Below are 6,281 nucleotides of genomic sequence, written 5' to 3' on the forward strand. Positions count from 1 at the left end.
GCGGGCAGCACGGTGGCACAGTGGTCAGCACTGCTACCACATAGCGCCAGAGACCTGGGTTCAATTCCCGCCTCAGGCGACTCTCTGTGTGAAGTTTGCACATTCTCCCCGTGTCTGCGTCGGTTTCCTCCCACAATCCAAAAATGTGCAGGTTAGGTAAATTGCCCGTAATGTTAGGTGAAGTGGTAAATGAAGGGGAATGGGTCTGGGTGGGTTGTGCTTCGTTGGGTCGGTGTGGACTTGTTAGGCCGACGGGCCTGTTTGCAAACTGTAATTAATCTAATCTAATTAAAGAGCAGCACAGAGACATTTTTCAGTGACGACAAATGTTTGAAATTTAGAAGCTGTGCATACATTTATTTGCATCTTTAAAATAAATCCTGAAATAGTCTTCTAGTTGTTTTTGTTCTGATGTTTGTATCGCTAGTGAGATTCAAGTTATTCCCCAGTTCCTACAATGCCAAGAATAGGCATGTCATATGCCAACTCATGCAGATGGGACGTGTGCCAATTATGACGTAGAAGATTATCTCTCCAGATCTTCCTTCGATATATAGGAGCTTGGTCGGCCACCTATCAGCTCTGTTCAGTTTTCTATAATAAACTTCATCGTGGCTGGTAGGAAATGGAACATTCAATAATTACACAGGTCGAAAAAATTTACTACCCTATACTTGCAGTGTTTGGTGTTCCTTGTAAGTATTTTCTATCAGCGAATGTCATTGACAGTCTTTGACTGTGCAACTGCCTTCTGCCCCTATCATATTGCCATGTAAATCTGTTATTCGGTATAAATAACACTAACGCGTTTATCAATCGTTACAGCTTAATAAATTATATTAAGTACAGTGTTCTGGGAGTTACCAGAATTTACATTCTGCCGGTTTGTTCCTATATAATTTTGTGTAGAGTGGCATTCCGCTTCGAAGTGGTAGCGAGGAGAACAAGTCTTCAGCCTGCCCATTGCAATCGATTTATCTAGCCTTCTTCTGAAATTTATTTTTGGAGCCTTTCTTAGCGAGGTGTGCCAGGAAGGCATAGCACAGCTCATTGACATATGACTGTTCTATGACATTGAGTGTTAATAGACATTTGAAACGTTTGAAGCGAATTAGAGAGGGAGAGCTGCAGAATGGCCAACGGCAGTAACTCTTCAAGGGAACACAAGTCTGCCTACTGTGCGTCAACAACGCTTTTCGCTTCTGAAATGGATCTGTGGAACCAGGCCTGGCTGAATTTCGGGTTAAAAGAGATGTGTGGGTGTTTTCTCCTCCAAGGAATCGGCTTATAGCGAGTCATCCTAATAACGCAGATGAGATGTTGGAGCCTCAAATTATGATGCAAAAAGAATGGGAGCGCACATAAAAGAGCTTCCCATTTATTTCTCAGAATTACTTACACTTTGTTTCCAAGAGATTGCAGTCTTTTTAACAATGGACGTGAATGTGAGCTGAGTGACGTCCCTCAATACGCATCTTGTCTAATTTGACTTCTGTTTGACTTGCATTTTAATTTACAAAAGCTTGTGTCCAGAGCCTGGGTTTGTTCTAATTCATCTTCACAACACTGGACATTAACTTTCGGACTGGGAAGTGTGCAACCTAACACTGGATTTCTGAAGAGGGAAGACAAAATGAGTGAATATCCTTAGTAATAATTACAGACCATCAAAGAGGTGACATTAATCAGGAATGTAACTGCAAACTTTCGTGGTGGGAGGAAAAATTGCTTCCTCTTTTTTCGGGGAGAAGAGTATTTAAATAAGCTGCCCATGTACTGGAGATTTTCTATGTTTCTCCAATGAAGCCGTGCCGCAAGAAATCGCCTTGTGAATGTTTGACACATACTTGTGGTAGCAAACAGAGTTACAGTATACGTTTTTCAAATGCTGTGGGTAGGTAGAGTAATATGCACAATGAGTGATACAGTAAACTAGCAAACGAGACTCTCTTCATTGTCCGTGGTCTAGATAGCTTGCAATTCCGTTTGTTTTGTTCCTCATGGAATGTGGACATAGCTGGCTAGAAGAGCAGCAATTTCCCAGCCTTAATTTCCCTGCAGAAGGTGATAATAAGCAGTTATCTTGAACTGCTGCAGTCCTTGAGGCGAGAGGCAACCGCAGTGTTGATAGCCAAAGTTTCTTGATTTTGGCTCTTTCAATATGTCAGAAGTGCATGTCACGGTGGTGTGTGGCGAATAAACTTGGAGCAAAGCATGTAAGTGTGCTATTACCATTCATTTGCTTCCTTTGTCCTTCAGCGTGGTAGACGTATTGGGTTTGGAATAAGCTTGAATGAATTGTTACAGCGCTGCATGCAGACGGAAACACTGCTGCCACTATGCCTAGGTGATGAAGGAAATGGATATTGAAACGGGCACAGGATGCCATTCAAGTGAGCTACCTTAGTATAGTCGGTGTCGAACTTCCTGAGTTATGTTGAAGCACCCTCCATCCATGAAAGTGGAGGATTTTCCATCGATTCATGACTTCTGCCTGCGGGACTGGAGACAGTCATTGGCGAGACAGGGATTGAAATATATGCCTCTGGATTTTAAGTTTCTGTCACGCTCTTACAGCCACAGTCTAGTCTGGATCAGCTTTTGTGCAATGGAAACTTCCAGGGCATTACCTTTGGAATTTAACGATGGTAATGTATTTGTACAGAAAGGGAGTCAGTTAAATTCTTTCCGTTGGACGGTGTCACTTCCTGGTACTTGCATGGCATAAACTACAGAATCCCTAGAGTGGGTAAGGTGTCCAGTCAGTCCATCGAGTCCACGCCGATCTGCTGAAGAGTATTCTTCCCAGACTCATTCGTTTACCCTGTGTTTGTAACGCTATATTTACCATGGCTAACACACCTAATCTGCACATCAGGGGTCCATCCAATCCACCTAACTGCACATCTTTGGACTGTGGGATGAAAGCAGAGCACCGTGTTTTGACTCCACACCAATGATACTGGGGTGGAATTCGAAATCGGAGCCCTTACACTGAGGCAGCGCCGCCAACCACTCAGGCACCATCCGGCCATTCACTTGCACTCCTGTTGCTAACCACTTCCAGCCCAAGCCTGAATGTTATCTCGGTCTTGCTACCTATGGATTGAGTGCTCCAGTGTCTCAAGAACAGTGCATTCTGACTGTGACAGAAAAGAGCATGCGACAAGATTAAAGTAGTGCTGGAAAGGCATCCGAGGAGCAGGAAAATCGACGTTTCGAGCAAAAGCACTTCATCAGGAATGCTCCTCGGATGCTGCCTGACCTGCTGTGCTTTTCCAGTACCACTCCAATCTTGTCTCTAATCTCCAGCATCTGCAGTACCCACTTCGACCTCGGAAAAGAGAATGGCACCATATGTTTAATACAAAATTGCAATGGGGTACCCCAATTTTTTGTCATTGCCGAAAGGATATGTTACTTCCCAGTTTTGAACTTTGAAGATAAACTTCATGGATTGCAGCAGTCAACGTAGTACCACTTTTTAACAATTAGTTAAACGTTGCTGATGTGTGCCAACATTTGTTGCCCCATCGCTCACTAAGGGTAGTAAAGAGTCAAATTGCTGTGGCTTTAGATTACCGGTATGCCAGATCATGTAAGGAGAACAAAAAAGACAATAGTCAACCACGCACAGTACTGGGCAGTGGTTAAAGTAACTTTTTTATAGAATTACAATTTCACCAAGTGCCTTGGTGCGATTGAAACTCAAGTCATTCAAGTTTTTGCTTGGGCTTCTCGGCTGTTCGTCTAGTAACAATTCAGGAGCCCATTCACTTCACCCATTCGTCACCTGCATGAAAGTAACTTTCACTTAGGAGATAAAAGGAAACATTAATACTGTGATGGTCTATTTAACTTGGCATCAAATTAAGCTAGATTTCGAGAGAAACGTTTATTGACTGATGCATCTGGCAATAATTTTCACCAGTGCATAGATGAAATTCGTAACCCTGTCCAGACTGTTATTAGAACCTCTTCGAGCGTATCAATCACCGAGTTCATATTTGTTCAGCGTTGGATTGGAAGAAAGCGGATTGATCCTGATCTTCACAGCCTTTTCTGCTGTGTCTCATTGATTTAAATCGTCGAGCGGGAGGAAAATTTATATATGTGGCACCAATTATAAAATGTAGGAGTTGCAAGCAGTGAGAATACTGCGAATTATCTACAACAGGGCACAGGCTATCAGAATCCGTTAATAAGTCAGTGTGGAACAATGTAAAAAAACGTTTCTTCGATATATTTTGAGTGAAGAAATAAGGTGGGATGGCGGAGATGGGATGCCATAATTCCGAGGGAACTCGCAGATGAAAAGACAAAGAGGAGATGTGATCATACTCATTTGACGCCATTCCACACCATTACCGTGATTCCAAGGTTCCCAGATCATCAACTGAAAAGAGATAAACAAGCAAGCACTCTCCCCATAAGTGGATTGTATACGCAGGAAGGGACACAGATTTAGGATTTTAGACAAGAGATGAAGGAGTTCTTTTCTAATGCAGTGAGTTGTAATTCTCTGAAGCATAATGCTCATGATGAGGTGGAAACAGAAATAATTAATGCTTTCAAGAAAAGGTTGAGTAGATAGTTGAAGTAAAAAAACCTTGTAAACTTAGTAAGATTGAGCAGTAGAGCAATAATGAATAGATTGCGCCATCTATGTCAGTCGTAACTCTGTTGCTGTACAAATGTTAGATTGAAGAGGAACAAATCATTATTTTGTGGAGTTTATAATATCATTGAGAAAATTTGTCACCATGCATTAGATCTGCAACAAATCTCTGACTTCATTGCTTGTCTGTAAGGTTGTTTGAATGCAACTTAGAGACTTAAGCACCAATTTCACAGCACCTCATTAATGGTGTTTCAAATGACTCTGACAATAAATGATATTTTACTGATGTGCATCCTCTGCATTATCAAATTTATTTTGCATGACTGTGAATGATGAGTGAATGGGAAAAATGTTTATTATTGCTTATTTTGCTCAAATTTACACTCCTGATTTATTTCATTTCATCTCCACTTACAGCCAATTTGGTGACAATTGTCATTCTCTCCCGTGGAAAATGTGGCCTCTCCAAATGCATCACAATTTACCTGGTATCCATGGCAGCAGCGGATCTACTAGTCCTCATTTTTGATGTGGTTGTTTATGAGATGAATGAAATTTATTTCCCAGATTCCTTCCTGGACTACACACCTGTCTGCAGTCTGAATTTCTTCCTAATTTTTGCCTCTATTGAATGTTCTGTCTGGTTGACTGTAGCTTTCACCTTTGACAGATTTATTGCCATTTGTTGTCAAAAAACAAGAACACAATATTGCACTGCAAAAACTGCAGCAGTAGTTGTGACTATGATATGTGTATTAAGCACCTTGGAAAACATTCCAATTTACTTTACGTTTGAACCGCGGGTAATACTTGATGATACATTATGGTTCTGCAATGTAAAATTAAGTCTGTACACTGTCCCTCTGTGGGTTACATTTTTATGGATTGATATCACATTCATGCCTTTTATTCCCTTTCTCTTGATCCTTATATTCAATAGCCTGACCATCAGGCATATTCTACTCACAAGCAGGATCAGGAAGGGACTCCGAAGCAGTGACAAAGACCCAGAAATGGAAAACCGACGGAAATCTATTGTTTTACTGTTAGCGATATCTGGCAGCTTTATACTGCTGTGGGTAGTCACATTTACTCATTACATATGTGTGCAAATTATGGATGTGGAATACTTGCACACAGATTACAGTAACCCTTTCACCATTATGGAGCAAGCAGGTTACATGCTGCAACATTTGAGTTCCTGCACAAACACCATTATTTATGCAGTTTCCCAGACTAAATTCAGACAGCAGTTAAAGAATCTACTTAAATATCCATTGAATCTTGTCAGTAATTTACAGAAATAACACAAAGGTCTCGCGTTAATTAGAATTGACCTCCAAATAAATAACTGCCTCGATATCAGTGCAAAATAGGAATGAGCAGATAAGACTTGTGACATACCCGAAACAGCATTTTTCACAAAGAACAATAAAAACCAAATGTTGAACGGGATATATGATGGCAGCTAACAACTCCCAATCTGGGGTCGTTAGGGCTGACTGCCTGCCCCTCTTCTGCAGTTACGTTCGAGCCTGGGTGACTCTGGAAAAGGAGCATGCGGTGTCCACCAACACCCTGCAGTTGTTCAGGGGGAGGTGGGCACTGCAGGGAGTGGAGTGTGTTATTTCCCCCTCCATTTCCATTTTGATTTAATCCC

The sequence above is a fragment of the Hemiscyllium ocellatum genome, chromosome 35 (assembly GCF_020745735.1).
Source record: "Hemiscyllium ocellatum isolate sHemOce1 chromosome 35, sHemOce1.pat.X.cur, whole genome shotgun sequence".
Classification (NCBI taxonomy): domain Eukaryota; kingdom Metazoa; phylum Chordata; class Chondrichthyes; order Orectolobiformes; family Hemiscylliidae; genus Hemiscyllium; species Hemiscyllium ocellatum.